General features: G+C 46.2%; 1 protein-coding gene across 2 annotated transcripts in view; it reads left to right on the top strand.

The window, feature by feature from the left end:
* NSF (N-ethylmaleimide sensitive factor, vesicle fusing ATPase) overlaps positions 1 to 23,171 on the top strand; it is a 180,676-nt gene that overhangs the window by 992 nt on the left and 156,513 nt on the right. The window lies entirely within an intron of this gene.

Genomic DNA, 23,171 nt, shown 5'->3' with positions numbered 1-23,171 from the left:
ACTCTTCAGAAAGGAGCACTCTTTCTCCTCCAGTCATTTTTCCCCTTATTCCATTAATATTGTATAATTTGCTGCTTCTGTGTTGCCATTTCCCCTGTGGTAGATGTAGCGCGTCTATATCAGTTGATTTTTTTTTTTTCTACTGGCTGTTAGATGGAGATGTGAGCTTCCAAAGGCATTCTCTGCTCAAGGCTGATCCTCTCATGGTCCAGCCTGGCTGTGTTCACTCTCTAGTATGGCCTGGGGTTGTGGCATAGTGTTTTTGGGGGGTTTCTTTGCCTGCAGATGGCATTGCAAAAGGTGCTGGGGCGCTCAAAGGCCATTACTTAACGTATACAGCAGCAATGCACACTAACCATACCAACCACTCAATCATCGCCATTTGCTTTGGACACTCTGAACTGCTATAAGGTTAGAGGACAACTGAAGTGAGAGGTATATGGAGGCTGCCATATTTCCTGTTAAACAATACCAGTTGCCTGGCAGCCCTGTTGATCTATTTGGCTGCAGTAGTGTCTGAATATCACCAGGAACAAGCATGCAGCCAATCTTGTCAGATCTGACAGTAATGTCAGAAACACCTTATCTGCAAAAAGTATTAAGGCCCATACACACGTCGGATTTTTGCGAACGACCCGTCGTTCGCACGTCAAATCCGGCGTGTGTACAGACTATCGTTCAGGTGATAAGACTGGTTTTCAGCGATCCGCCGTGTGTATGGGCCTTTAGAGGCAGAGGATCAATCGGCATGATAGCCAGGCAACTGGTATTGCTTAACCACCCTGGCGTTCTGATTAAATCGCCAGGGTGGCTGCGGGAGGGTTTTTTTTAAATAAAAAAAAAACTATTTCATGCAGCCAACTGAAAGTTGGCTGCATGAAAGCCCACTAGAGGGCGCTCCGGAGGCGATCTTCCGATCGCCTCCGGCGCCCAGAATAAACAAGGAAGGCCGCAATGAGCGGCCTTCCTTGTTTTGCTTATATCGTCGCCATAGCGACGAGCGGAGTGACGTCATCGACGTCAGCCGACGTCCTGACGTCAGCCGCCTCCGATCCAGCCCTTAGCGCTTGCCGGAACTTTTTGTTCCGGCTGCGCAGGGCTCAGGCGGCTAGGGGGGCCCTCTTTCGCCGCTGCTCGCGGCGAATCGCCGCAGAGCGGCGGCGATCAGGCAGCACACGCGGCTGGCAAAGTGCCGGCTGCGTGTGCTGCACTTTATTTGATAAAAATCAGCCCAGCAGGGCCTGAGCGGCAGCCTCCGGCGGTGATGGACGAGCTGAGCTCGTCCAGACCGCTCAGGAGGTTAAAGGAAATACATATGACATCCTCCATATCCCCCTCACTTCAGTGGTCCATTAAAACTTAACACTGAATGCAATTTTTAAAAGAAACCTGTAATAAGGAAAACAAAAAGACTAAAAAAAAAATGTGTCCTTGGCTGTTTGGCTGATTCTCTTGCTATACATATGCACATAAGGAGCATCGATTTCTTATGTTACCTGCTTGCTTGTTCTAGTCACCTCATTCAATGTGACATCTTCATAAGGTCAACACTGACAGCTATCATAATATATTGCCTGTATAGGACAAAGAGGGTTGTAAACAAATCACAATGAGGTTATTATTAATTTATAAAGCGCCAACATATTCCATGATGCTGTACTATGTAAGAAACAATTATGGGGTACATAATAATACAGACAATTGTACACAGCATTATGCAAAATACAGAATTGTTACAAAATACAGAATTGGTAATTACAGTGACAAAAGTAATATGATGAATAAAATGTATAATAAACAGGGTAAGAGAGGGTAGGGGTAGGAGAACCCTGCCCTTGTCAGCTTACACTCTAAGGCCTCGTTCACATTAGGTAATACAGATGGCCAGGCGTTCGGAACACAACATTACAGTGAATGGGCTATGCGCTGCGCTTTGCTGAAAATGCATGCAGTAGTGCGATAGCGCATCGCACTACTGCGCAGTCCATATAGTCTGAACATAGCTCTTTTGACATGCTTGCGTGTCAGATACCGTACACGCTGCCGAAAAGCCGAATGAAGAGGTTCTATAACTTTACTACATTATCAAAGCTAGAATAAGGGCTGGAACCCAATAGAGAGCGATTTTTGAGTGTTTAGGGAGCGATTCAAACCGCTAGCGATTTCCCTAAACGCCCAGCTAATGTTAATGGATGGGCCAAATTCCTGGAGCGATTACCAAATGCGCCCGGCTAACGGATAAGTACCCAAATTAAAATGTATTGAAAGTACCAATCAGAATTAAAACCGCTAATCGCTACACAATCGCTGGCAAAAACCGAATACTTTTTAAAACCGCTACCAAAAACGCTCGTGAAATCGCTTACAAAACGCTCATACAAAATGCTTTTTTATTTTCAAATACAAGGTGAGGGCTCGTTTCCACTATTGCGGTGCGGAATCACCTGGATTCCACCGCTGATGAAATCGCATGCGGATGCGATTCCCCATTCGTTTTTTGCCGCGAATTCGCATAGGTGAGGGTATATGCAATTTTAACCATGTCACTGCCTGTGTGAATTTACATTGGTACCTATGCGAATTCGCGGCAAAAAACGCATGGGGAAAACGCATGCGATTTCCCTATTAAATACATTGCATGCGATCCGCATGCATTCCACTCGCAGGCAAATTCTGCGGTTCTTTTGTGCGTTTTTTCACCGCTGAAAAAAACGCACCTCAACAACGCTACAGTGGAAACAGGCCCATCCACTTGCATTACATGTGCGAATCCGCATGCGTTGGACGCATGCGGATTCGCTATAGTGGAAACGAGCCCTAAAGCACAGCTTTTTATATAAGAAAATTGGTTGCAGCTGCTCTGTGTGCTATTTGACATAGACAGTGACAGCCACAGATGGTTCATTGCTAAGACACTAATTAGTCCACCTGAGTATGTGTGGTAACTCACTGACTTGGGAAAGGCCTAGGAATCCCTGCTCTGTAGGGTATATATGGAATGCATTCTAGGGAGAGGATCTAGGAAACTCACAGTAAAGCCATGATTATAAACAGGACCAGTGATTTGGGGAGAAATCTGAACTGAGACCATAGACCAGTGTTTTTCATACTGATCCTCAAGTATCCCACACAGGTCATGTTTGGAGGATTACCCTGTTATTAAACACCTGTGGTAATTACCATCTCAGTGACACTGATTAGGCAGACGTCAGCATTTTTACAATACACAGGATGTAGAATTGTTTCATGGGAAATTTCCGGTTGCACAACTGTATTGTGGGTAAAAACATGCTATAGTGCAATGTGATTCAATGCGTTTCATAAAGCATCCATTAATTTTCATGGGCCTACAGTTCTATGCGCTCTGCCCATTTTTGTCTATTCCCTAGTGTTGCAATTTCAGTTCCAATCACAGCATGTATATGGACACATCAAACAGTGCTTTCAATGCACTTCTGATTTGGTTTGTTTTCCTGAAAACCGCCCTTAGCCAAAATCAAGTCTAAAGGTGCGTACACACATGCGACTATAGTCGTTTGAAACGATCGTTCCCCGATCGTTTCAAACGACGATCATTTAAAAAAAAGCAACCAACGATCATTAAGTCTAACGACGGACAAGCTAGATCGTTAAAAACGAACGATCTAGCTTGGTGGATTTTTACCAACGACGATCGTTTGCAAAAGTAGTACATCGTTGGAAACGGTTGTTCGTACTAGGCTTGACATGCGCATTTCGCTATTTCTCCATGAAACTTCTCATTTTTATGCGCAAGCGCAATAGTTGCTTTATGTAATGTAACGTTCGTTCCAACGATCAGAGCGTTACACACATTCAAAAACTAACTTTACTTAGGTCGTTCTTTCATCAATTAAAAGTTCGTTCGTCGTTCTCAACGAACGATCGTTGTCGCATGTGTGTACGTAGCATAAGAATGGGAATGTGTGTAAGGGACCTTTAGGCTAGGTTCACAGTGGCTGCCTTTCCCTCACAGATTATGTTCCTTTCTCAGCGTAATGGAAATGGATCCGCTGTGCGCTGAAAATGCATGCAGCAGTACGTTGTGCACTGCAGTGGATGTGCTGCTACTAAATTTTATTGGCACCACATCTGGCTGGCGACTGATATGCTGATGCAGTGAATCCACTTTGAAGCAAACCTGAACTGAAAAATACGGTACATTCTAATATGCCAGGTGTCATTGATGCCGGTTGATACTGTATGGGCTGGTGCACACCGAGCGGCTTTTTCAGCGCGGATCCGCTTGGTCAAAGTATCTCAATGGGGTGGTTCACCCCAGAGTGGGAGGCGTTTTGCAGAAACGCATACTCCCGGGGTGAGGCATTTTTGGGATTGTGGATGCGATTCTGCCTCAATGTTAAGTATAGGAAAAACGCAAACCGCTCTAAAAAACGGCAGTTCAGAGCGGTTTTGCAGGCGTTTTTGTTACAGAAGCTGTTCAGTAACAGCTTTACTGTAACAATATCTGAAATCTACTACACCAAAAACGCTTCACAAAACCGCAAAATACTAGCTGAAACGCTACAGAAAAATAACAAAAAGCGTTTCAAAATCTGCTAGCATTTTGCGGATCTGCTAGCGGGTTTTGGTGTGCACCAGGCCTATCTGGTTACCGCCTTTCAGATCTCACTGCTGAGGACTGTAGTGAAGCAGCGCAGGTGCACTTGTGTGAGATCTGAGAGGCAGAGGAGGTAAATAGGATACAAGGGCGGGCCAGACAGGTGAAAGAGGTGTGTTTTATGGGCACCGCACAATCTATTCTTCCATACCTCTCTGATTAACAGGGAGACAGGGAGAGCTGACCAATCCACTTAAGGAGAGGGAGAGTCCAACCAATCATCTGTATAGTGTTTTATATACTGGGTACCACATACAGTACAGCACCAGTATCTGTTCATACATAGCACCAGTATACTGTATATATATATATATATATATTTTTGGTGCGCGTCGGAAGAGGGGTAGTCTAATACGGCAAGTATATCTCAAACTATATTTTAACGGGAAAAGTTGGGGGGTTGCCTTATATGGCCAGTCGTCTTGTACGCCGGAATATACGGTAAGTGTAAATGAAAATACACACATTATACCTCCTGCATAGTCTGCTCATCAATCTCTTTCTCCTCTCCCACGTCCTGTTTGTCCACTGTGATCAATTGAATTCTCTGTTCTCCATTTTTAAAAATGGTGCTGACCCCATAACAGCTTTGAGGTCCGCACACTGTTAAACTGTAATATCAACCACTTGAGCCTTAGGGAAACATGGGCATAGTGGAAAAGGGCCCTAAGGCTTTTTATTTCTGACAACATCTTGTCCAAACTGGAAGGAATTGTTGTTAGAAGAAAATGGTGAGCTTCTGAGAGGAACTTGTGGCGAGGTAAGTATGTAATATTCATTTGCAGGTGCAATTGCAATCATGTTTACTACTGGAAAAGAGCCCTTAACCACTTGCGTACCAGCAGTCTTTGGCCCTTTGAGTACCAGAGACTGCTGCTACCAAAAAACGGGGCTTACTGACGTCTCGCTGCACGGACCCACCGCTCACTCATCGCTGAAGCCCACTCACTCTGCTGGCAGAGCTCTGTGAGCTGGTTAGGAGCTGATTTTTATGCATATAGAAACAGATAGCGTGCATCTTCCGTCTTAAGCATGTAGATTTATTGCCAGTGTTATACATCAACATTGTATTCTGTGCATGGCGTATTCATAACTGCATACAAGATCTGAGTAATATTGCACATATATAGTACCTTGCGGCTCCTTGTGTGGGCCTGTCAGTGTAGGAGGTGGGAGTGAGGGACTGATGTGGGCCTAGCGACGGCCGTTTCGCGTCCTCCTGGACGCTTGGTCACGCCGTGTTCCACTGCAAGCCGGCGCCGCCTCGCCACTGCATACATGCGGGAAGACCCGCCTCCACCGTGGCGTCACAGCGCTGGCTGTGATTGGGGCTCAAGTTTCCACCAATGAGGGAGCTGGAGGGGCTACACAATGCGAACGGTGCCCGGCGAGGACCAATACAAGCGGACAAACTGTCGCATAAACACACGTCATTATTGACGCGTCTCATGCGGCTCCCCTCCAGCGCATGCGCAAATCGTACGCGTTGCCGGAGGGCTCGTGAACTGGATAAAAAATCACCAGTAGAGAGCGCCAACGCTGTATTGTATGCAGTTATGAATACGCCATGCACAGAATACAATGTTGATGTATAACACTGGCAATAAATCTACATGCTTAAGACGGAAGATGCACGCTATCTGTTTCTATATGCATAATGTTCAAGCTTCTTCCTTCCCAAATGTGGAGCGGAGCACACGTCTTGTATAAGCAATTTCCTATAAGCACATGAAAGTATAGCCTGTCAGCTAATATATTGATCACCTTGGGCACACCGCACTCGCACCAAGACTGGAAGCAACGCACCCCTTAAAGGAGAAGTGCCACGCCATCCTGTTTCCTTTTATAGGAGCTGATTTTATTGGCTCCTGACCCTGTGATCAATGTGAGTCGTTGGGATTGGCTTACAGTGATCACGGGGTCAGGAGCCAACGAATTCAGCTCCTGACCAGCTCATGGAGCTCTGCTGTCATAGCAACGGCAGAGCGAGTGGCCTGCAGCGACGGAAGAGTGGTGGTAATGGCAGATCCATGCAGTGTGGTAATTGAAATCTACACCCTGGCAGGAATAAGCAGCCATAAACAGGGCATAGATTTAAATTGCCGCGGTCCAGAAGAGGTTAAAGGACATTCAAGACCTCTCCAAAAAGATGCATAATGATACAGCAGCACATTGCTAATTGCTACCTGTATAAGAAGCCCTCTATGCATTTCAATCCCCAATTTACATTTTATTTTTTGAAACTCGTATATTTACAATGAACAGCTCCTAAGGGGACAGGTTCCTGTCCTCATCGTCTAACACGGGGAACAGAACTTGCTCCCCTGGGGGCATTGTAAAACTTGATAACGTTTTGGCAAAATCACAGTTGCTGAGCCTGCTGCCTATGTGGAGCGTTTGCGCCCCAATGTAAAGTATAGCAATGCTGCAAAATTGCTTTTGAATTGCATTTCATACTCGATTTTGTGAGCAAAGTTTTTTTAAATAAAGTTTTAATTACCTGCTGGGTTTCTAATCCCTCCCCAAAGTCTGTGTCCACCAGTTTCCAGCACGTAGCCCCACCCCTTGCAGAAAAGGCAGTGGGCCATCGGGCTTCTCTACTTGGAGATAGAGAAGTGCTGATGTCCTCTTTTTGCAAGGGGGCGGGGCTGTGTGATGGAAGCCGACAGACTGGGAGAGACCCAGCAGGTAGTTAAAGAGAATCTGTATTGTTAAAATCGCTCAAAAGTAAACATACCAGTGCATTAGGGGACATCTCCTATTACCCTCTGTCACAATTTCGCCGCTCCCCGCCGCATTAAAAGTGGTTAAAAACAGTTTTAAAAAGTTTGTTTATAAACAAACAAAATGGCCACCAAAACAGGAAGTAGGTTGATGTACAGTATGCCCACACATAGAAAATACATCCATACACAAGCAGGCTGTATACACCCTTCCTTTTGAATCTCAAGAGATCATTTGTGTGTTTCTTTCCCCCTGCATCTCTCATGCACTAAAGTTTCAGGCTGCTCTTTTCTTCCTGCAAACAGCTTTGCCCTTGTCTGAATTTCCTCAGTATGTGAAAGCCCAGCCAGCTCGGACGACGATTTATCCAGCTTGTAAAAGATAAGAGAGCAGAGAGAAGCTGCACTAATCTAAATATCACACAGGCAGTGTGCAGAGAGGGGCCTGAAAGGGGGAGTTCATAGCAGAACAACAACACTGAAGAACTTGGCAGCCTTCCAGACACAGGCTGACAAGTCTGACAAGGGAAAGATACATTGATTTATTACAGAGACTGTGATAGCAGAAAGTGTTGCAGTAAGCCAGAACACATTAGAATAGCTTTTGGAACTTGCAGGATGATAAAAAACAGGATGTAATTTTTGTTACGGAGTCTCTTTAAAACATTACTTAAAATACTGATAAAAAAATAAAACGCAAATCACAAGCACCGTACACTTGTTTGCAGTAGGTTGTATAGTTCTTGAAAAAGCAATCTAAATTGCACTGAAAAATGTGGCTAAAAACCCCGGTATACTATCGCTTTTGCAAGCACCACTCACAGTGAGCCCCAGGCCTAATGCTCACTGCTCACAACAGATGAGGGAAGCAACATTTCTTAATTTTTGATCACTTTTATTAAGATCTTGTTTGGCTTTCCACTTTCCCATTTCTAGCCATCTTAGGGTTTCTTATTCCTGTAAATTACGAAACGCATGCGATTTACATTTGTACATTTGGCTGATAGTGTAATGGTTAAGGGTTCTGCCTCTGACACAGGAGACCTGGGTTCGAATCTCGGCTCTGCCTGTTCAGTAAGCCAGCACTAATTCAGTAGGAGACCTTTGGCAAGTCTCCCTTACACTGCTACTGCCAATAGAGCGCGCCCTAGTGGCTGCAGCTCTGGCGCTTTGAGTCCGCAAGGAGAAAAGCGCAATATAAATGTTATTTGTCTTGTCTTGTCTTGTCATTTGTGCACCCTTTAAGCCTTGTACACACTGCCGACTACTGTCAGCTGACGGGGATCAGGACACGATCCCTCAGACAACTGTTCGTGGACAAAGCTGCACAGACACGTTCCTGGTCTGTAGGTTAGAAACCTGTGCTGTGGCTGGGGAGAGCGCCGGACAGACAATGTGTGATGCACTGTGAAGGGGGGGATCGCAGGTGAGAACATTTAACCTCCTTGCGACCGCCTAATGCCAATTGCCGGTCACAAAGGTGGTCCTGGGGGCGGGGTTTGCAGGGCATCGCGCACATCAATGCACATGCATCCCCACTTGCGTGACGAAGCTCCACTCCGTCATCAGTCTACCAGCGGCGATCGCTGCTAGGAGACTGTTAGATAGCGATACAGCCGTCTGTTTACATTTTACAGCGCTGCAATCTATGGCAGCGCTGTACTGGGGACAGACGTGTCACTCAGCTGATGCCTAAGAGAGATGATCGCTGGAATTGCCTGACAGGGGAGGGGGCTGCAAAAATAAACAAAAAAAATGATTTTATTCAAACTGCAATAAGAAGAAAATTATTACTAAAATAAAGATAAAAATATGTATAAAAAATAAACATTGGGGGGGGGGGGGGGGAGGGGGATCACTTGTGTGCAGCCCTGCAGCAAGGCCTTAAACCTGCAGTGGCCCTTATTGTGAAAAATGGCTTGCTTTATAGGGGGGTTTAACACTGTGGTTCTCAAGTGGTTAAAGGACAACTGTAGTGAGAAGAATATGGAGGCTGCCATATTTATTTCCTTTTAAACAATACCAGATGCTTAGCAGCCCTGCTGGTCTATTTGGCTGCAGTAGTGTCTGAATAACACCAGAAACAAGCATGTGGCTAATCTTGTCAGCTCTGACAATGGGCTCTATTCACTATCATTTTCCGCATGCGGAAATGCACTTGCGGTAAATTCCCGACTGAAATGAGACCATCTTGACATTCACAAAATTGCACGCATGAATATTTTCCGCATGCATAAAATTTTACGCATTAATTATCCGCATGCGTAAGACATTCAGTAAAAGTCCGCAAAAGTCGGTAGTTCCCGCAAAAAAAATCAAAATTCACAAAAAAAGGGGCGCCTTATTTGTGACCAATTTTTTTATTACCTACTGGTACTTGGTGATATATTTTGCTTCCCATTGACTTAAATAGAGTCTGGAGCCTTGAGTGCTGTGTTTGCTGATCTTTAATTTTTTATTTTTTTTTGGACAAGTTTTTTTTTATGCCACTTTTTTTCCGCATGGTTTCCGCGTGTTTACTATGTTATTACGCATGTTTGCCATATTTTTTTACGCATTGTTCCCGCATGCGGGAAACATGCGGAACATTTTTAGTGAATGTGGAAAAAATGCGGAAATTATCACTGGCGGTAATATAGCGGTAACAAATCTCTTACCGCATGTGTTATTGTGAATAGAGCCCAATGTCAGAAACACCTGATCTGCTGCATGCTTGTTCAGGGTATATGGCTGAAAGTATTAGAGGCAGAGGAGCAGCAGGACAGCCAGGCAACTGGTATTGCTTAAGGCTGCTTACACACGGAGATGTTACAGGCGCACGTTAGTGCAGCCTGTAACGCTCCCCCAACGCACAGCAATGTAACACAAGTAGGCTGTTCACACTGCCCACGTTGTGTTACATGTAACGCTGCACGTTGTAGTGAAAGTGCAGCATGCTGTGCGTTCTAGTGGCTTTAGCCGCGTTAAGACTGTTTGCACATGCTCAGTGGGGGGCGGAGAGGAGGCGGAGAGATGCCGCTACAGTAGCCGCGCACATGGCTACTTAATATGCACTGCACTGGCAGCAGCTGATTGGCCGGCGGGACCACGTGATGCGGAGTGTCTCACTCCGCATCACATGGTCCCGCCGGCCAATCAGCGCCACCCTGGGAGACCTTATGCGGATAGAGCCGCCTAACGCGGCTCACTCTAACGTCTTCTCCCGCACCACCATGCGTTGCGTTAGGGGCACGTTATGCAATCTTAACGTAGCACCTAACGCAAAGTCTTACTGTGTAAGTAGCCTTGTAGGAAAGGAAATACATATGGCAACCTCCATAGCCTTCTCATTAAAGTTGTCCTTTAAAGTGGACCTGAACTCAGAAGTCCTCTCTGCTCTAAAAGATACACAACAACTCAATAACCTTTAAACAAAAAAAAACATTTCTTTGTTACAGCTGATACAAATCCTATATAATAATATGCACGTGTTCCTGCGTCTGTGCCTGTGTCAGTGCTTTTTTGCACTGCGCATGTGCAGGGACAAGACACAGAGACACTATGGAGGACGGGGCCAGAAAGGGTGGTCATGTGTGCGTGCAGCACGGTGCGGCGGCGTATTAGTGACAGAACGGGCTAAGGTCACCAGTCTTAAAAATAAACATGAACTGTTTCTATTTCCTGATTCATGGGAGCAGACATATTGTTAACACCCTGTGCTTTCAAATGGGCTTATCTGCTGTCTCTGCCACAGGCAGTAATGAGACACAGGGGAGAGATCAGATTACAATTTGTGATTAGACACAAATGAGGGGGAATTATACAGGCTAAACTCTCTAAATACATACAAGGTGCATTTCTCTCTGTTTTCCTTCTGTCCTGTGCAAGAGTTCAGGGCCCATTTAAAACAATAGTGCCTTTCTAATAGCAGTCATTGGTCAAGTGTATTTCACTAGTGTTATCAGCTTCCCTTTCCTCTTTTACTCACTGTACAGGCTATATCCATGCTATTCTGAATGCTATTATGTCTGCTTTTGCACTTACAGATATACTTGTTTTTCTTTATTTTCATTTGGTTTCTAGTCTACATTTATTGTATAGAAGCCAGAAATAAACCACCTCCCCTATAAAAATAGAAGCGCTCATACTGAGACAGATGGGACAGCATCTCCACAGTCACACATTGTAACTTGTGAGATCTAATTCAGAGCCTGTACTGCCAGTCACATGGATTCTGTAATGTTGAGAAACTGTGTTTCAATTCAGAATGTCTACTTACCTTTCAGCTTTACTGCAGTTTGTTTTTGGGTGCCTGGAGTCGGGAAAAAATGCACCGACTCAGACTCTGATTCCTAATGAATTTAAACTATTTAAAATAGAAAATATGATAAAAAGTTTTATTTCTCAGATAATAGTCATCATAAATAATTTATATATACAGTAATAGCTGTGCTTAGTTCACAAAAATGAAATAAACCAATCAAAATTAGTTACTTGTGCTGCTGCAATAAAGCAGTCCCCGTATTTTTAAAGTCAGATATACATATCTGATTGTGACTGTATATATAATGTGTACACAGGAATCTCTTATATATGTTACGGCCAGAACCCGAAGTGTGGCCACTTCTAGTTCTGGCCGGCCAATGTGCGTAGTGGCCGCAGCGCAGCGGCCAATGTTAGAAATGGAATGTTTCCTTTTAATATGAATGTAGTTTTCCTGACCGTCTCTGGCCAAATGTAGCAAAAAAAACCCCAGTTCGTTCATTGAATGAAATGAAGCCGCCCGGCTTCTGCTCCGCCTCCTCTCCTCCGCCCCTGCCTCTCTCTCTCTCTCTATCTTCTTCGGGCAGCCGGCGGGGACACGCGTGTCCCCGAGAGTCGTTCGTGGCGCCAGGAAAGCAGAGCGGGGAGGCTGCAGACATTGCTTCTGCCAGTCCCCGCTCTGCAGGGACGAACGACAGGATTGCCTGCCGCGACGAACGACTCTGGAGGGGACACGCATGTCCCCCGCTGCCAGTGTCGGGGAGAAGAGAGAGAGAGAGAGGCAGGGGCGGAGGAGAGGAGGTGGAGCAGAAGCCGGGCGGCTTCATCTCATTCAATGAACAAACTGTTTTTTTTTGCTACATTTGGCCAGAGACGGCCAGGAAAACTACATTCATATTAAAAGGAAACATTCCATTTCTAACATTGGCCGCTGCGCTGCGGCCACTTCGCACATTGGCTGGCCAGAACCCGAAGTGGCCGGCCAGAACTAGAAGTGGCCACACTTCGGGTTCTGGCCGTAACATATATACTAAATAACATCTATGTTGTAAGTATAAAGCCTGATGTGTAGCTGTGTCACTAATAGAGATGGTCAATGAGATGGAAATAATTCTCCGTTGATGCTGATTTATGCAACTGTATGCACTCTCTTTGCTCATGAAATCAAATAATTTGATATGTTGTTAAAATTTCATTGGTGACTACAAATTAAAGGGTGCCTGAGACGGATGAAAAGAAAAGTGTTATACATACCTGGGGCTTCTTCCAGCCCCCTTCAGGATAATCAGTCCCTCGCTGTCCTCCTTCACCACCTGGATCTTCTGCTATGAGTCCCGCTAATTCAGCCAGTCAGCGCTGTCAGGCCACGTGCTCCTACAGCCAGGTACATTCTGCACCTGCGCAATAGTGCAGCACAGGTGTAGTACGCTCCCGGCGGTGGAGTGTGTGCATGCAAACTAAGCAAGACTGGCTCAAGTACTGAACTCATAGCAAAAGATCCAGGTGGCAGAAGAGGACAGCGAGGGACTGATTAGCCTGAAGGGGGCTAGAGGAAGCCCCAGGTATGTATAAAAAAACTTTAATTTCATCTGTCTCAGGTTTACTTTGTTACACAGTAGTACTATACTCTACATATGCACTCCCCACAGAGCTGCAGAATTTGAGTTTTTTTCAATTTTATTTGAATTCCACGTGAAAGATCAATACAAAGTGGTGTACACGTGAGAAGTGGAACAAAAATCATACAGGATTCCAAACATTTTTTTTTACAAATAAATAACTGCAAAGTGGAGTGTGCGTAATTATTCAGCCCCCTTTGGTCTGAGTGCAGTCAGTTGCCCATAGACATTGCCTGATGAGTGCTAATGACTAAATAGAGTGCATCTGTGTGTGATCTACTGTCATTGCAAATACAGCTGCTCTGTGACGGCCTCAGAGGTGGTCTAAGAGAATATTGGGAGCAACAACACCATGAAGTCCAAAGAACATACCAGACAGGTCAGGGATAAAGTTATTGAGAAATTTAAAGCAGACTAGGAGCTGTGCGATGCGGCTACATAGCCGCATCGCACCGCAGGTGTCCTGAAACACATGCACGGCAATGGAAGAGTTTCCACTGTGTGTATGTTGTGCGGAGCGGTGCAGAGCGATCCGAGAATCTGCAGCATGCTACAGATTCTCGCACGGCCGCATTGACCCGCAGCCGTGGCCCATCTCCTCAATTGACTTCTGCGTCGGGAGATGCGGAAGTGATGCGATGCGGCTATGTAGCCGCATTCGCATCACTAAGAAGTGGAAACGGGCCATTAGGCTACAAAAAGTTTTCCAAAGCCTTGAACATCCCACGGAGCACTGTTCAAGCAATCATTCAGAAATGGAAGGAGTATGGCACAACTGTAAACCTACCAAGACAAGGCCGTCTACCTAAACTCACAGGCCGAACAAGGAGAGTGCTGATCAGAAATGCAGTCAAGAGGCCCATGGTGACTATGGACGAGCTGCAGAGATCTACAGCTCAGGTGGGGGAATCTGTCCATAGGACAACTATTAGTCGTACACTGCACAAAGTTGGCCTTTATGGAAGAGTGGCAAGAAGAAAGCCATTGTTAACAGAAAAGGGTTATTTTCCGTTAGCGGGGCGCATCCACTAGGTGGCGATAAAACTCCACCAGAGTTACATCTTTCCCTACTATCCATGGCGGCCTGGAGGGGGAATAGTAATTAACGCCACCTGGTGGTTGCGCCCGGCTAACGGAATAGCACCCAGAAAAGCATAACAAGTCCCGTTTGCAGTTTGCTACAAGCCATGTGGGGGACACAGCAAACATGTGGAAGAAGATTCTCTGGTCAGATGAGACCAAAATGGAACTTTTTGGCCAAAATGCTATGTGTGGCGTAATACTAACACTGCACATCACTCTGAACACACCATCCCCACTGTCAAATATGGTGGTGGCAGCATCATGCTCTGGGGGTGCTTCTCTTCAGCATGGACAAGGAAGCTGGTCAGAGTTGATGGGAAGATGGATAGAGCCAAATACAGGGAAATCTTGGAAGAATACCTCTTGGAGTCTGCAAAACATTTGAGACTGGGTTGGAGGTTCACCTTCCAGCAGGACAATGACCCTAAACATAATGGCTTTACAATGGAATGGTTTAAAACAAAACCTATCCATGTGTTATGGTGTGTACACACTTGAAAGATTAATGAAAGATATAAGACCAATTTTACCCCTTACATGTAGTATGAGAGCCATACTCTACACAGTCTATTCTATTGAGCTGAACTCCCCATCAGATAAAAATCTTTGCAAGATGCTGCACACACAGATGCTGTACACATTCAAAAGATCAGTATCTGCAAAAGATCTGTTCCTGTAAAATGCATTCATAGTCTATGATATCTGCAGATCCTCCTACACACCTTGTATAACAGACATTCATCTGCAAATCAGATCTACCAAGATGGATCTTCAGATCTGCAGATGATTGTCAGATATGCAGATGAAGTAGTCTAGATATTCTAGACTACTTTTCACGGTTTAGGGCCCCTAAAATGCCAGGGCAGTATAGGAACCCCACAAGTGACCCCATTTTAGAAAGAAGACACCCCAAGGTATTCCGTTAGGTGTATGGTGAGTTCATAGAAGATTTTATTTTTTGTCATAAGTTAGTGGAAAATGACACCAAAAAACAAAAATTTCCACTAACTTTTGACAAAAAATAAAATCTTCTATGAACTCATCATACACCTAACGGAATACCTTGGGGTGTCTTCTTTTTAAAATGGGGTCACTTGTGGGGTTCCTATAATGCCCTGGCATTTTAGGGGCCCAAAACCACGAGGAGTAGTCTGGAAACCAAATGCCTCAAAATGACTGTTCAGGGGTATAAGCATCTGCAAATTTTGATGACAGGTGGTCTATGAGGGGCCGAATTTTGTGGAACCGGTCATAAGCAGAGTGGCCTCTTCGATGACAGGTTGTATTGGCACTGAAGTGCAGGAAGCGCAGGATGTTCTCAAATCGTGACCTGGACATGGCAGCAGAGAACATGGGCATGTGATGTATTGGGTGTGTAGACCAATAAGACCGCAATACATTCTTTTTGACTAGACCCATGTTAAGGAGAAGGCCCCCAAAAATGTTACGTTCGGAAACTCGGAGTGGCTTCCACCAAAAAAGGCTGGGCATAGTAGCTTCTTGGATTGGCGGTTGCATATTGTGTGGCATAACGGTTGGTCTCAGCCACAATTAAGTCGTAACCATCAGTGATCAGCAGTGGGGCGGGTGAGGGTTTGGCTGGGTGATCAGAAGCCCGCAGGGGGCAGATTAGGGCCTGATCTGATGGGTAGGTGTGCTAGGGGGTGACAGGTGGTGACAGGAGGTGATTGATGGGTGTCTCAGGGGGTGATTAAAGGGGAGAATAGATGCAATCAATGCACTGGGGAGGTGATCGGAAGGGGGTCTGAGGGGGATCTGAGGGTTTGGCCGAGTGATCAGGAGCCCACACGGGGCAAATTAGGGCCTGATCTGATGTGTAGGTGTGCTAGGGGGTGACAGGAGGTGATTGATGGGTGTCTCAGGGTGTGAATAGAGGGGGGGGGGGGATAGATGCAAGCAATGCACTGGCCAGTTGATCAAGGGGGGCTATCTGAGGGTGTGGGCAGGTGATTGGGTGCCCGCAAGGGGCAGATTAGGGTCTGATCTGATGGGTAGCGGTGACAGGGGGTGACGGGGTGATTGATAGGTGATCAGTAGGTGATTTCAGGGGAGAATAAATGCAAGCAATGCACTGGCGAGTTGATCAGAGGGGGGCTGAGGGTGTGGGTGCGTGATTGGGTGCCCGCAAGGGGCAGATTAGGGTCTGATCTGATGGGTAGCAGTGACAGGTGGTGACGGGGTGATTGATGGGTGATCAGTGGGTAATTAGAGGGGAGAGCAGATGTAAACAATGCACTTTCGGAGGTGATCTGAGGGTGAGTCTGCGGGCAATCTGAGGGTGTGGGCGGGTGATCAGGTGCCCACAAGGGGCAGGTTAGGGTCTCATCTGATGGTTGGCAGTGACAGGGGGTGATTAATGGGTGATTGACAGGTGATCAGTGGGTGATTACAGGGGAGGATAGATGTATACAGTACACAGGGGGGGGGGGGAGGATCTGAGGGTATGGGGGAATCAGGAGCCCCCAGGGGGCTGTTTAGGACCTAATCTAAAAAATAGCGTTGACAGATAGTGACAGGGAGTGATTGATGGGTGATTAGGGGGTGATTGGGTGCAAACAGGGGTCTGGGGGGTGATCGGGGGGGTGGGGGGGGGGGGTCTGAGGGGTGCTGTGGGTGATCAGAGGGCGGGGGCAGATCAGTGTGTGTGTGTGTGCTTACCAGGGGGGCTGCCTCCTGCCCTGGTGGTCCCTCGATCACTGGGACCACCAGGCAGGAGGCAGCCTGTATAATAGGCTTTGTATACATTACAAAGCGTATTATACGCTTTCTATGCGACAGATCGGGGGTTAACAACCTGCCGGTGCTGCTAATTGGCAGGCGGTTGACGTCGTGGGTGGGTGGGGCCTATTGCCGGCGGATGCCCCGGACAGCTAGTCCGCAACGAGCCGCCGCCGATGGGCGTATTGCGATCGTTGCGGACTCCACTTTGCCGCCGCCCATGGGCTGTGGGTGGTCGGCAAGTGGTTAAAGAGAGTCAGGGACGAAGTATACTAAAGCTCTGATACTTACCCGGGGCTACCTCCCGCCCCATAAACACGTCTAAATCCCACGCCGTCCTCCCGCGGTCTGGCGTTCAGCCGCGGTGAGTCCCAGTAATAGGCTCAGTGACGTCAGTCCAGGTCTATTGCGCATGCGCAGGTCTTCCCATGCACAGTAGACCATGACTGGCTTCCACCGAGCCATGTAACAGAGCTCACCGCAGCTCAATGGCAGACCGCGGGAAAACGGCTTGGGACTTAGACGTGTTTATGGGGCGGGAGAAAGCCCGGGTAAGTAACAGATCTATAGAATTCTTTATCTCCGAGTCTCTTTAAGAAAAGGCTAATAACCCACCTATTTTTCCGAGCCTTTGAAACTGCATAATACAGGATCACAGTGCTCTGAGTCTCCAGGGAGAAAGGCGCTATAAAAATATTATTATTATTATTATTAATACCTAAAAATTACTATGACTGGACTTATCAGTGGGTGTCAGAGGATGTTGTGACAGTGACAAACCTCTAGCTAACATTCCCATCCCTAAAATGTAATTGCACTGGATGGTCTCCTGGATGAGGCTAGGTTCACAGTGGTCAGTTATATAACGCACATGTTCTAATGAGTGTGAACTGCAATGGAGACTGGACATTGACTTGAATACAAAGCCTGCATGCAGTAGGAAAAGTAATGCAACGCAGTAATGTAAACAGCCTCATAGAATTATATGGACTGTAAGTGGACATGCAGAATTATTCTGCAACTCAAATGACCACTGTGAACAGGACCTCAAGCTTCAAAATTAATTCCCTCGTGCGTTACTGACTTTCACCACTTAACGACCAGCTAACGCCGATAGGTGGCGGCTGGTCGCAAGTGAATTTCCATGGAAACGTTTCCTGTCAGTTCACGACGGGGGGCTCCATGAACAGCCTGCCAGCCTCCGCTCGCGGGTGAAATGTAAACACGCGGGGAAGAAATCCCCTGTGTTTACATCTTACGGCGCTGCTGTTACAGCAGCGCCGTAAAGGAGATTGGCGATCCCCGGCCTCTTGCCACAGATTCTCGATTGGATTTAGATCTCGACTTTGACTGGGCCATTCTAATTGTGTGTACACACTTGAAAGATTAATGAAAGAAAAAAAATAAAATCTTCTATTATCTCACCATACTACTAAAGGAATACCTTGGGGTGTCTTCTTTCTAAAATGGGGTCACTTGTAGGGTTCCTATACTGCCCTGGCATTTTAGGGGCCCTAAACCGTGAGGAGTAGTCTAGAAACCAAACCTCAAAATGACCTGTGAAATCCTAAAGGTACTCATAGGACGTTGGGCCCCTTAGTGCACCTAGGCTGCAAAAAAGTGTCACACATGTGGTATCGCCGTATTCAGGAGAAGTAATATAATGTGTTTTGGGGTGTATTTTTACACATACCCATGCTGAGTGGGAGAAATATCACTGTAAATGGACAATTGTGTGTGTAGTAAAAAAAAAAAAAAAACAAACCACGTGTGACACTTTTTTTTGCAGCCTAGGTGCGCTAAGGGGCCTAAAGTCCTATTGGCACCTTTAGGCTTTACAGGGGTGCTTACAATTTAGCACCCCCCAAAATGCCAGGACAGTAAACACCCCACAAATGAGCCCATTTTGGAAAGTCGACATCCCAAAGTATTCAGAGAGGGGCATGGTGAGTCCGTGGCAGATTTCTTTTTTGTTTGTCACAAGTTAGCAGAAATGGAAACTTTTTTTTTTATTTATTTTTTTTGTCAGTGTCATTTTCCGCTAATTTGTGTCAAAAAATAAAATCTTCTATGAACTCACCATGCCTCTTAGTGAATACTTTGGGATGTCTTCTTTCCAGAATGGGGTCATTTGGGGGTATTTATACTATCCTGGAATTCTAGCACCTCATGAAGCATGACAGGTGCTCAGAAAAGTCAGAGATGCTTCAAAATGGGAAAATTCACTTTTTGCACCATAGTTTGTAAACGCTATAACTTTTACCCAAACCAATAAATATACACTTATTGGATTTTTTTTTTTTTTTATCAAAGACATGTAGCACAATAAATCTGGACAAAAATGTACCGTATATTCCGGCGTATAAGACGACTGGGCGTATAAGACGACCCCCCAACTTTTGCAGTTAAAATATAGAGTTTGGGATATACTCGCCATATAAGACTACCCCTCTTCCAACACACACTAAATAAAAATTTTAAAGAATCGTATACTGGTGCTATGGATGAACAGATACTGGTGTTGTACTGTCTGTGGTACCCAGTATATAACAGTATATAGGCAATTGACTGGTTGGATTGGTCAACTCTTCTTGTCTACTTGTTTATCAGAGCGATATGCAAAAATACATCACGCTGTGCCCATAAAACACGCCTCTTTCACCTGTCTGGCCCACCCTCGTATCCTATTTATCTCCTCCTCTCAGATCTCACACGTGCGCCTGCAGTGTTCTCCCCAGGCTCTTTTAGCTGGGTGTTCCACCCGGCTAGTTTTGGTGAGCACCCGGCTTTTATCGGCTCACCTCCTCCTACGTTGTAAGCAGAGTTGCTCACAGAAGCACTGGCCCTGCATTCTCTCATCTCGCCCCACCCGGCTACTTTTTCATGCCACCCAGTTACTAATTCATGCTACCCGGCTGGAAAAAAATTCTGGGGAGAACACTGGCCTGTGCCGCATCACTACAATCCTCAGCAGCGAGATCTGAGAGGCGGTAACAGGACAGGGCATATCACCCGGCATCAATGACACCCGCCGTATAAGACGACCCCCAACTTTTCAGAAGATTTTCAAGGGTTAAAAAGTAGTCTTATACGCAGGAATATATAGTATACAGAAATTTTACTTTTATTTGACAAATTTTATCACAGAAAGTTAAAAAAATCGCAGCAGCAATCAAATAGCACCAAACGAAAGCTGTATTAGGGACAAGAAAATGAGGTAAAATTAATTTAGATAGTAGGTTGTATGACCGAGCAATAAACCGTTAAAGCTGCAGTGGTCTGAATGGAAAAAGTGTTTGGTCCTTAACCACTTGAGGACCCACCCTTTACCCCCCCTTAACGACCAGCGCTGTTGTAGCTGATCTGTGCTGGGTGGGCTCTGCAGCCCCCAGCACAGATCAGCGTGCAGGCAGAGCGACCAGATCGCCCCCCTTTTTTCCCCACTAGGGGGATGATGTGCTGGGGGGTTCTGATCGCTCCTGCCTGCGGGTGTTGCGGGGGGGGGGGGCACCTCAAAGCCCCCCTCCGCGGCGAAATCCTCCCACTCCCTCTCCTACCTGGCCCCTCCTGGAGAATCCGGGCTGCACAGGACGCTATCCGTCCTGTGCAGCCAGTGACGGGACGTCCCCTGTCACATGGCGGCGATCCCCGGCCGCTGATTTGCCGGGGATCGCCGATCTGCCTTACGGCGCTGCTGCGCAGCAGCGCCGTACAAATGTAAACAAAGCGGATTATTTCCGCTTGTGTTTACATTTAGCCTGCGAGCCGCCATCGGCGGCCCGCAGGCTATTCACGGAGCCCCCCGCCGTGAATTGACAGGAAGCAGCCGCTCGCACGAGCGGCTGCTTCCTGATTAATCAGCCTGCAGCTGGCGACGCAATACTGCGTCGCTGGTCCTGCAGCTGCCACTTTGCCGACGCGCGTTATGAGTGCGCGGTCGGCAAGTGGTTAAGGGGTTTTATGACTGCAGTTCTTAAAGAGAATCTGTAACATCAAAACGTCCCCTGGGGGGTACTCGCCTCGGGTGGGGGAAGCTTCAGGATCCTAATGAGGCTTCCCACACCGTCCTCTGTCCCTCGGGGGTCTCGCTGCAGCCCTCCGTACAGCGGTGATGTCAATATTTACCTTCCCGGCTCATGTGCAGGTGCTCTGGCGGCTGTCGGCTCCGAAGTAGACGGAAATACCCGATCGCCGTCGGGTCCGCTCTACTGCGCAGGCGCAAGTCTCCGGCGCCTGCGCAGTAGAGCGGACCCAACTGAGATCGGGTATTTCCGTCTACTTCGGAGCCGAAAGCAGCCACAGCGCCCCCGCTGGAGCCTGCAAAGGTAAATATTGAATTAACAGTCGGGTCTGTCGGGCGGCTGTTCGGAGGGCTGCAGTGTGACCCTCGTGTGACAGAGGACAGCGTGGGAAGCCTCATTATGATCCGGAGGCTTCCTACACCCGAGGTGAGTACCCCCCAGGGGATCTTTTTGATGTTACAGTGTCTTTAAGTGGTTAAAGTGATTGCCTGAGGCTCTGCATACCATAGACTTCCTGTTCCTGCGCTGTGCCCAGTCTGACACTTCGGTAGCCTTCGGATGTGCTGGCGTCCCCAAACCCTGAGCGTGTTGAAACTGTGTACATAGCTTTAGGTTGGTTCTTGGCTGGTAGACAGGATCATCATGAGGATTGTACAATTAAAGGCCATGTTCACACTAGAAATCGCAAAACGCAGTTGCTAAATGATTGTAATTTTGCATTGCGATTTTCCACAATTTTGCCGCGTTTGCCTTTTGGGACTTTTATTTCAGTAAATGAAAATCACATTGCAATAGCCTATTGCATGCAGAACGTTTGCGTTCATCACAATTGCTGCAGTGTGGGTAATCCAATTGGATTACATGTGTTACATCACTTTGCTGATCGCTGGTGATCACCAAACCGCAGAATGCTGCCGCAAAGCACCTGGGTGTGAACGGGGCCAAATTATTATACACATGCACTATTTTACGCAGTTCTGTAAAAATTCACCACTTTTAGTATGTAAATTAGTTTCAGTACATTTCCCTGTAGGTTTGTGCTGTGCATTAGACATGAATTCAGAATAGATGGCAATCAGAACAATTCTAGACATGTGCCTAGCAATTTTCCAATCATGTCTAGCGATTTTTAGAGCATTTTGGTGTAACAGTTTTTATTTCTTGTTACAGTAGAGCTGGAACTGAACAGCTTCTGTAACAAAAATGCTTGGAAAATCGCTCTGTGCTAGTGCTTTTCAGAGCGCGTTTCCACTTTCCTATACTTTAACATTGAGACTGAGAAATCAGCAAAAATGCTGCAGGGTTTGCGTTTGGGAAAAAAGCTCATCGATCTGGTGTGATCCATCCAAGTCAGATACATTAGCACTTTTCAAAGAGAGTTATAAGGTTGTGGCTTGCCCATTCAGACGTAATGCTGTCAGCAGTGTGGATTGACTCTTGCAAGAACTGCAGAATTGCACTGATCAGTGCAGTACAAAGCTATAGACCATCGATCTGCCAATGATCTGGCCTGCCCCGATTGTTTTAAATTTCCCATCCTGTCAGATCGATTCTTTTTGATAAATTTTTTAGTAAAATCGATTGATCTGACATTTTGGGGAATTGTTTCCCAGCTGATGAATCAAATCTGCAAGGAGTTGAATGAGGAAATTGATGAGTGCTTATTAGGCACATTTTCTTTCTGTTGGTTGGAACGGGTTGCTGCTTACATGGGTTGCATTTTTGTACCTAACAAACTCATTTCTTTCACTGGATGGCTTATGCACATTGCCTTCTAAGTGATGGGGGCATTTCTAAAGCGGTTTTAGAAATTAATTTTAGTTAGAGATGGACTGAAATAGCTCAAATACTTACACAGAATAGTTATGAAAAATCCACTGTACATCTGTCATGAGTGACTTGAGGACAACAAGCAAATCCTATTTCTGATGGGCATCCGCTGGAAGCTTGCAAGCATTTTTGTAAATATGAAGCAAGGAGATGTTAACATGCCAAAAACGCTACAACCTCCTGATCAACCGTACAATTATTTGTATCGGGTGCCATTAATGCTCGTTGTGTTGCTCAGAATTTGAGAACTATTTCTTTGGTCTGATTGGATTGC

The sequence above is a fragment of the Hyperolius riggenbachi genome, chromosome 12, assembly GCF_040937935.1.
Source record: "Hyperolius riggenbachi isolate aHypRig1 chromosome 12, aHypRig1.pri, whole genome shotgun sequence".
NCBI classification, from domain to species: Eukaryota; Metazoa; Chordata; class Amphibia; order Anura; family Hyperoliidae; genus Hyperolius; species Hyperolius riggenbachi.
This window is presented reverse-complemented; position numbering and strand designations above follow the sequence as displayed.